This window comes from Schistocerca cancellata, chromosome 7, assembly GCF_023864275.1.
Source record: "Schistocerca cancellata isolate TAMUIC-IGC-003103 chromosome 7, iqSchCanc2.1, whole genome shotgun sequence".
Taxonomy (NCBI): Eukaryota; Metazoa; Arthropoda; class Insecta; order Orthoptera; family Acrididae; genus Schistocerca; species Schistocerca cancellata.
Window position 1 is genome coordinate 75,358,143 of NC_064632.1, and position 10,144 is coordinate 75,368,286.

At 44.9% G+C, this 10,144-nt stretch overlaps 1 protein-coding gene across 1 annotated transcript in view; it reads right to left on the reverse strand.

The window, feature by feature from the left end:
• Positions 1-5,670, reverse strand: part of LOC126092141 (uncharacterized) — a 29,752-nt gene extending 24,082 nt beyond the window's left edge. Inside the window, exon 1 of the mRNA XM_049907608.1 lies at positions 5,602-5,670. The gene's annotated coding sequence lies outside the window, so the exon portion shown is untranslated. The remainder of the gene's footprint in view (positions 1-5,601) is intronic.
• Between the last annotated feature and the right edge of the window lie 4,474 nt (positions 5,671-10,144).

Sequence of the window (10,144 nt, forward strand, 5' to 3'; positions counted from 1 at the left end):
TTGTGCATGCTCTGTTGCCTGTGTCTATGTGCCTGTGGTTCTGTCAGTGTGATCATGTGATGTATCTGACCCCAGGAATGTGTCAATAAAGTTTCCCCTTCCTGGGACAATGAATTCACGGTGTTCTTATTTCAATTTCCAGGAGTGTACATAAATACCTAGTAGATAGTGTCGGAAGTGTCACAGTCATTACCTCCCTTTTCTGTTCCAGTCGCTGCCGTAAATACATTCTTCATTAACTCAGTACCTCCAGTCTCAAAGGCCACAAATGCTCATAGCCGTTAGAGCACGCATTCAAAGCCAAACTTATTTGCAACGTCATAGTGGCGCCAGTGGCACAACTCTTATCCAACTGCGCCAAATTTCAATGTACGCCCCCTTTCGGATATAGAAAGATGCCTAACAACTTTCGTTTGTGTCGCACAACTTCATCTTGGTGTTGCGATTCTTTTCCGTCAGTATATTTATTGACTCAGTTCGTTACTCCAGTTCTTCGACAAAATCTAATGTGCCTATATGTTTCAACCTGAACTGGTCACGGGCGGGCTTGCACTTTTGTTTCCAGTATTTACTGACCTTAATCACCTGTGTTCTTCCGTATGCAGACATCTAGAACGTGTGCGGCATTCCCGTTGGAATGGTTCAAGAATTACAGCAGCGAATTAAGGGGTCTACACAAGCCTTACGGGTTAATCCGGGCGTATTCGAAAGAACTCGTAACTCAGTGGAGAGAAAAGTGAAGTGTTGCATCCAAATTCCAATATGACGTGTGGAATACCGCCTTTGATAAATACAAGTCTACAGTAAATGATAGCCTGTAAAGTGCTGAAGTAGTTCAGGCTCCTCGATAAGGTATACCTTGGGTGAAATATGAGCCCAGTTAGATGGGAACAAAATCCAAATGTTTTATTCCTAATACATTGCTAATAAGACAATATTTCATATTTATGTCAGTGGTAGTTCATAACTAACATTCACAATTATCTAGCAAATGGCTCATCAGCGGCCCTATGTTTATTTGAACGTTTTTGCAACTACTACCGTATACGTTCACCTCAGGGAGTTGTCGGCGTCCATTATAACAAATCTTGTACAAAACGTTTGCCGCTTGTCAACTGGACACCAAATAGGCACTCTAGCATTTTCGGAAGGGGGTGCTTACGTGGGATGAATTAAGGCGAACGATACGTGTTGGAGCTTTATCAGGACTGATTATGAAATGGCACCGACGACAAACAAAATAAAGCTTAAAGAAAAATCAGCTAGGTTATTTGCAGGTAATGTGTTATAGTTGACTGTCAAATTGCAAATTTCAATATTGAATCTCCTATTTTACAATAAAATCATTTACAGGTACAAATTGCTGCAGGACTACTACTGAGCTGCAGTTTCGTATGTAGTACCGTCTACGGACAACAGTTTAGTGATTTGTGGGGTAGTCTGTAAGGCATCGAGGAGTTCCGGGTGGAAGCAGGCACTGTTGTGTTCCACGGCGTCGAAGGAAGACGTTGCTGGTATCGAATGCCGCTAGTTGCCGCAACTTGGACGAATTAGTGGTGAAATGTAGCTGAACTGAGTGCAGCAAACGCACATTTGCATTTCGTTTATCATTTGCGACATACGTGTTACACACGCTCACATATGGTTATCAGATCTTCACGTATGTTTGAAGCGAGTATGTTTCAAGGGTAGATCACAATATGCTTCCTATTAAATCATCAGAATGGTAATTTAGTCACACTTCCAGTTAGTGAATATTAAATGCATTGCTATTTATACTGGATCGTAATTATTTCGATTTTCTTACTTTTTGGAACTTTGGGTTTCACTTTTCCCAGGGCACAAGTAGCACATGTGGTACTGCGACTTACTCGCATTTTTTTAGCTCAGCTATATGATAAAAATGTTTTCAAAAGCCAAGATCGCATAAATTCGTCTTTACTGCACCATATAGCGTGTGCAAGGTGGATCCTCAATGTATGGAACATATCATTCAAAGGTAAATAGATGTGCAAACATGCATTTTACTGTGTATTCTGAGCTCTCCGTATCCGGGCATAGCCATGCGCAGAAGGTGATTTTCAACTTTAGATGTTTTATTTCTGATAAAACTTTGTATAATGGGCTACATCCATAATGGCTACATGGCATGAGGGTCTAAGTCCCAATGAACACGTTTTGTAGTAAAAGTTCTGAAGACCAGAAGATAATAGTTACATCTATCGAAAATTATTTTCAAAAAGCAAGACGAATTTAAGATATCTTGGCTATAATAGTGTTTTACCAATTAAACGTAGAACGCACCTTCTAATTTCTCAGCGTGAGAAAATTCAATCAGTTACATGAATTTATATTCAAATGTTCTTCACCGTCAAACCCTACCCTTGCCATAAATTTTCGTATTTATCGAATTAGGGAAAATTTGCACTCCGCAGTTCGTAGACGATAACTTGATCTGAAATGTGTTACTTGGCTACATAAAGTGGTTGAATTTTGCCATTTTCTCATTGCAAATTTATGTCAACAGTAGTATTAACCACTACTATTCTTCTTCTTCGTTACACTGAAGAGCCAAAGAAACTGGTACACCTCTCTAATATCGTATAGGGGCCACGCGAGCATGAATAACTGCCGACACGACTAATATCTGAAAGAGGTGCTGGTAGGGATTGACATCATGAAATATGCGGGGCTGTCCATAAATCCGTAAGAATACAAGGGAGTCGATATTTCTTCTGAACAGCACGTTGCAAGGCATCACAAATATGCTCAATAATGTTCATGTCTGAAGAGACTGGTGGCCAGCGGAAGTGTTCAAACTCAGAAGAGTGTTCCTGGAGCCACTCTGCAGCAATTCTAAATATGTGTGGTGCCGCATTGTCCTACTGGTATTGCCCAAGCCCGTCGCAATGCACAATGGACATGAATGGATGCAGGTGATCAGACAGGATTCTTACGTAGGTGTCACCTGTCGTATCTAGACACGTCAGGGGTCCGATATCACTCCAACTCTACACGCCCTACACCATTACAGAGCCTCCACCAACTTGAAAAGTTCCTTGCTTACATGCAGGGTCCTTGGATTCAAGAGGTTATGTCCATCCCCGTACACGTCCATTCGCTCGACTCAATTTTAATGACGTGGCTCGAAATCTGTATTTTTGCAAAACTGTTAATTTTTTTTCAGTTTCCTAAATATCTTTTACTCCCATAATATTTTCGAAGTCTTTTCATTAGTGAAAAGCAACAACTGATTTTTATTTGCGATAAATGTTTAAAGCGAAAGTTTGTATAGCACCAGTTTGAAAGAAAGAATGTTCTGGATGCCTCTGGAACATTATAGGACAGGTATTGACAGTGCAAATTGCCGCCAAAGATACAGACAGTTAGTCTCTACTTTTTCGCCTATGCTCTGTTTCAGGTCACGAGACTCTTGGATATGAATGGCGTGAGCCAAGAGCTACTACGCGCGCGGTTTCGTTGTGCAAACTCTTACTTTATCTGGTGTGGTATATTTTTGTTATATGACTACTGAATAGAAGGAAGTCCAAATTAAATGTCGACAGGGAAAAAAATTAATGAATTACATTTCAGTCACCACTGGAAGGAAACTGTATACCACCTTCTGTTTTCATTAAGGTTATCAACTGTACAAGAAGCCTAGAAGCTGATGCCAACTGCAAGTTAAGTAAAGCAACTTCGGTGTAATGTTCTCTTAAAAAACTTCTATGGACATTGCTTTCACAGTGTTGCTTACTCATTTGCAATAAATTTGGACTACAAACGTCCGACGTTGAACATTAAGGGGGAACCTCATAAGTTACAAGAATCAAAATTATTATCAGAATGTTTTTAAGTTGGTGGTTCAATTTACAGAGTGGAAGAACAAAACGTAAGATTATGTACAATAATGCCTGCAGAAAAGTTTCAGCTGTTGCGTAACTAAACGAGACCAGATTTATGACATAGTGAACTCTCATGCTGATAATGAATTTTACTCTCACAGTCACACGTAACCTTAATTGCAAGATATACACAAACGAGAAAATGGAGAGTAAACTACAATTAAACATTTAATCCAATGAGGGCTACAGGATACATGAATCGACTATCCAGAAACTTCTACAGAAATTTAATAATGTTTTCATAACGCGGGGCCACAGTCATAATCTAAACTACTGGCCATTAAAATTGCTACACCAAGAAGAAATGCAGATGATAAACGGGTGTTCATTGGACAAATATATTAAACTAGAACTGACATGTGAGTACATTGTCATGCAATTTGAGGGCATAGATCCTGAGAAATCAGTACCCACAACAACCACCTCTGGACGTAATAACGGCCTTGATACGCCTGGGCATGGAGTCAAACAGAGCTTGGATGGCGTGAACAGGTGCAGCTGCCCATGCAGCTTCAACACGATACCACAGTTCATCAAGAGTAGTGACTGGCGTACTGTGACAAGGCTGTTGCTCGACCACGATTGACCAGACGTTTTCAGTTGGTGAGAGATCTGGAGAATGTGCTGGCCAGGTCAACAGTCGAACATTTTCTGTATCCAGAAAGGCCCGTACAGAAACTGCAACATGCATTCGTGCACTATGTAGGGTTTCGCAGGGTTCGAATGAAGGGTAGATGCACGGGTCGTTACATATCTGAAAAGTAACGTCCACTGTTCAAAGTGTCGTCAATGCGAACAAGAGGTGACCGAGACGTATAACCAATGGCACCCCATACCATCACGCCGGGTGATACGCCAGTATGGCGATGACGAATACACGCTTCCAATGTGCGTTCACCACGATGTCGTCAAACACGGATGCGACCGTCATGATGCTGTAAACAGAACCTGGATTCATCCGAAAATAAGACTTTTTCTCATTCGTGCTCCCAGGTTCGTCGTTGAGTACACCGTCGCAGGCGTTCCTGTCTGTGATGCAGCGTGAAGGGTAACCGCAACCATGGTCTCCGAGTTGATAGTCCATACTTGCTGCGACCTGTTCGTGCAGATGGATGTTGTCTTGCAAACGTCCCCTGTTGACTCAGGGATCAAGACGTGGCTGCCCGATCCGTTGCAGCCATGCGGATAAGTTGCCTGTCATTTCGACTGCTAGTGGTACGAGGCCGTTGGGATCCAGCACGGCGTTCCGCATTACCTTCCTGAACCCACCGATTCCCTATTCTGCTAACAGTCATCGGATCTCGACCAACGCGAGCAGGAGTGTCGCGATACGATAAACCGCAATCGCGATAGGCTACAATCCGACCTTTATCAAAGTCGGAAACGTGATGGCACGCGTTTCCCCTCCTGACACGAGGCATAACAACAACGTTTCACCATGCAACGCCGGTCAACTGCTGTTTGTGTATGCGAAATCGGTTGGAAAATTTCCTCATGTCAGCACCTTGTAGGTGTGAATGGTTGTGTGAATGCTGTGAAAAGCTAATCTTCTGCATCTCATAGCATCTTGTTCCTGTCGGTTTAATTTCGCATCTGTAGCACGTCATCTTTGTGGTGTAGCATTTTTAATGGCCAGTAGTGTAGTTCCCTAGACAGTATGACTGTTGGTCCCCTACGCTTCTGGGGTGAGCCTCACCTGTCTTCCGCGTCGGGGTCGGCGCCGGCGGAAAGCAGCGCCTGCAGCGCCGCCTGGTGGCCGCCCTCGGTGGCGAGGTGCAGCGCCGTCTGCCCCCAGCGGCCGTCCTTGGCGTCGGGGGCGGCGTCGCTGGCGGAGAGCAGCTCCCGCGCTGCGCCGGCCCAGCCCCTGTCGGCCGCGCGGTGCAGCGGCGTCTGCCCCCAGCGCCAGTCGGCGGCGGAGGCGGCGGCGCCCGCCCCCAGCAGCAGGCGCACCGCCGCGGAGTAGCCCGCCTCCGCGGCCAGGTAGAGCGGAGTGCGCCCCAGGCGGTCTCGCGGGTCCGTCCCGGAGGCGTCGAGCAGCAGGCGGACCACCTCGTAGTGGCCGGCGGCGGCGGCGCCGTGCAGCGGCGTCCACCCGTCCGCGTCCGACGCCCCCGCGTCGGCGCCCGCCGCCAGCAGCGCCTCCGCAGTGCTCACGTGTCCGCCGGCCGCGGCGCGGTGCAGCGGCGTCGCCTGCGACAACAGCGGCTGCCTTGGGACCAATTGGTCTGTACACTTAGGGCAAGATACGTTCCGTGGTCGGATATAGAGTTGTCCACATCGTCAGAGTGTGAGGGTGTCGGTAGGAGCGAAGTCATCTGTGTCCACAGCTGGCAAGGTGACGGCACGAGCGTGGGGTCGGGGATTTGTCCGAAATTTTGTGTGGTGAAGGAGGATCCCTAACACCTCACGTGGTTAAAATATTAGGACGCACTACCCGGAATATCCCGGGAAAAATCGATCAAAGTTTCTTAGGTGCCTTACGAGTATAAAATGATAGTCCATTGCTGAGCTGCTGCCTGACCTAGATGTTTAGGACTTGAACTCTTATCCCAGAGGTCTCGGATTCGATTCCTGCTCTGGCACATTTTTTCTTCTGTTTCATTTTCTTTCGTTATTCCACCAATTATTCAGAAAGTTTCCTAAACCTACATTATGTTTAACAAATTAGTTACATTATTGAATAAAAATTATTTTCTTTTTGTCCAACAACACAATTCATTTCGGTGGGTTTTCAATTTTTCATTGTAAAGTATATACGGAGAATCATTGGGTTTTTAATCAGAATAACAAATTCGATTGGGAAAAATTACATTTTTATACATACAACTATTATAAACAAGAACAGCAGTGGTAATTATCGTAAAAACAAACAAAGCAATAATTTTTGCGACATCTTGCTCAACATATAAAAGCTGATTTTCTACAATCACAGGGCGTTTGCAATAAATCTGTACAAAAATATGCCCCATTAACATTTACGAAAATGTTTTGAGTTTCTGATAATTTTGAGGCAAACCAGGCATATTGAATCATGTCTCGGAATCTTGGTGACGATAACTGATGGTGAATATAGAATGAAATTTTATACAGTCTTCCCGGGAATTAATTTGACGATTCTCCTCTATCGATGCGCTGCAATTTTGCAAGCAACAGAAGGAAAAAAAAAGTGCCAGAGGAGGAATCGAACCCGAGACCTCTGGCGTAAGGGTCCGACCGCTAACAATATAGGCCAGACGGCGGCTCGGCAATGGACTAACATTTTACACTCATAAGCGCCTAAAAAACTTCGGGATTTTCCGAGTAGTGCCTCCTAATATTTTAAGCACATGAGGTGTTAGGGGTCCTCTTTCACCACACAAAATTTCGGACAAATCCCGGACCCTACGGTCGTGCTGTCTCCTTGTGAGAGTTGTGCAATACCGGCGGGCTACTACTGTGATCTCCCTTTCCGTCCCCAAATGGTGGAAGAGTGCAGTGAGCAGAATCAAGTTTGTGCGAGGGTCACTCCAAAAGAAATGCACACGATTTTTTAAAAATCTATCTTTTATTCTACATGTTTAAACGTTTTACTCTGTGTAGATATATCCTTTAGGAACAATACTTTAATTTCTTCACGTAATTTCCATCCCCCTCAACTGCCTTACGCCTGTATACCCGCACGGTAAAATTCTGGACCAACCTGTTGGTGTCACTGTTTGGCGCGTGCACAAGGAAGTCATCGTCTTCAAACCTTGTTCCACGAACAGAGTCTTCAGTTTCCCATAGAGATAATACTCACCTGGAGCCAGGTCAGGACTGTAAGGCGAATGTTTCAGTGCTGTCCATCCGAGTTTTGTGATCGCTTTCATGGTTTTTTGACGGGCATGTAGCCGTGCATTGTCGTGCAACAGCAAAACATCCTGCTTTTGCCGATGTGGTCGAACACGACTCAGTCGAGCTTCAAGTTCCTTCAGTGTCGTCACATATGTATCAGAATTTATGGTGGTTCCACTTGGCATGATGTCCACAAGCAAGAGTCCTTCGGAATCAAAAAACACAGTAGCCATAATTTTTCTGCAGTAGGTGTGGTTTTGAATTATTTTTTCTTGGGTGAATTGGCATGGTGCCACTCCACTGATTGCCTCTTCGTCTCTGGTGAAAAATTATGAAGCCATGTTTCATCACCTGTCACAATTCTTCCAAGATATTCATCTCCACCATTCTCGTACTGTTCCAAAAGTTCGCTACATACCGTTTTTCTTGTTTCTTTGCGAGCCGCTGTCAACATCCTGGGAACGTTCCTGGCACAAACCCTTTTTAACGCCAACACTTTCAGGATTCTCCAGACACTTCCTTCCCCTATTCTAACGCAGCGTGACAATTCGTTCACTGTGATGCATCTGTCAGCAGTCACCAATTCGTTAACTCTCTGCACATTGTCTGGAGTGTGTGCAGTACGAGGCCTGCCGCTGCGAGGACAATCCTCAATATTGCCGTGCCTTCTTTCATCACGTAACCTGCTTGCCTACCGACTAACTGTACCGCGATCGACAGCAGCATCTCCATACACCTTTTACATCCTCTTATGGATGTTTCCCACTGTCTAGTTTTCACAGCACAAGAATTCTATGACAGCACGTTGATTCTGGCGAACTTCAAGTGTAGCAGCCATCTTGAAGACATGCTGTGACGACGCCACTCACGGGCACACGTTGAACTAAGTTTGAAAACAAGCGAAAAGGATGTATCTACACACTGCAAAACTTTCACACATGCAGAATGAAAACTGTATTTTTACAAAAATAGTGTGCATTTCTTTTGGGGTGACCGTCGTATAAACCCCTGCATTGGAGTCGGATATCTTCTTCCTTTCTTCAGCGATTCGTCTGCTCTGAGTGCTTGATGGTGTTGCTGTAGCTCTCAGTGCTGAAAAGATATATTGAGGCTTCGTGCTCGTTTTTAGGGTAAGTGATTCATTTCATTGCTATACCTCGGCTATTTATATTATGTAAGGAATAACATCCACCAGATGTTTCATGATAATTTCTATAAAAGGACGTACAATATGAATAGATACAACTTTGTGTTTGTCGTGCAGTACTGGCTACCAGATTGTCTTTCAGTACGAGGTGCATTCAAGTTCTAAGGCCTCCGATTTTTTTTCTAATTAACTACTCACCCGAAATCGATGAAACTGGCGTTACTTCTCGTCGTAATCGCTCTGCAGACGTACACATTTTTCACAACGCTGACGCCATGATTCCATGGCAGCGCCGAAGGCTTCTTTAGGAGTCTGTTTTGATCACTGGAAAATCGCTGAGGCAATAGCAGCACGGCTGGTGAATGTGCGGCCACGGAGAGTGTCTTTCATTGCTGGAAAAAGCCACAAGTCACTAGGAGCCAGGTCAGGTGAGTAGGGAGCATGAGGAATCACCTCAAAGTTGTTATCACGAAGAAACTGTTGCGTAACGTTAGCTCGATGTGCGGGTGCGTTGTCTTGGTGAAACAGCACATGCGCAGCCCTTCCCGGACGTTTTTGTTGCAGTGCAGGAAGGAATTTGTTCTTCAAAACATTTTCATAGGGTGCACCTGTTACCGTAGTGCCCTTTGGAACGCAATGGGTAAGGATTACGCCCTCGCTATCCCAGAACATGGACACCATCATTTTTTCAGCACTGGCGGTTACCCGAAATTTTTTTGGTGGCGGTGAATCTGTGTGCTTCCATTGAGCTGACTGGCGCTTTGTTTCTGGATTGAAAAATGGCATCCACGTCTCATCCATTGTCACAACCGACGAACAGAAAGTCCCATTCATGCTGTCGTTGCGCGTCAACATTGCTTGGCAACATGCCACACGGGCAGCCATGTGGTCGTCCGTCAGCATTCGTGGCACCCACCTGGATGACACTTTTCGCATTTTCAGGTCGTCATGCAGGATTGTGTGCACAGAACCCACAGAAATGCCAACTCTGGAGGCGATCTGTTTAACAGTCATTCGGCGATCCCCCAAAACAATTCTCTCCACTTTCTCGATCATGTCGTCAGACCGGCTTGTGCGAGCCTGAGGTTGTTTCGGTTTGTTGTCACACGATGTTCTGCCTTCATTAAACTGTGGCACCCACGAACGCATTTTCGACACATCCATAACTCCATCACCACATGTCTCCTTCAACTGTCGATGAATTTCAATTGGTTTCACACCACGCTTATTCAGAAAACGAATGATTGCACGCTGTTCAAGTAAGGGAAACGTCGCCATT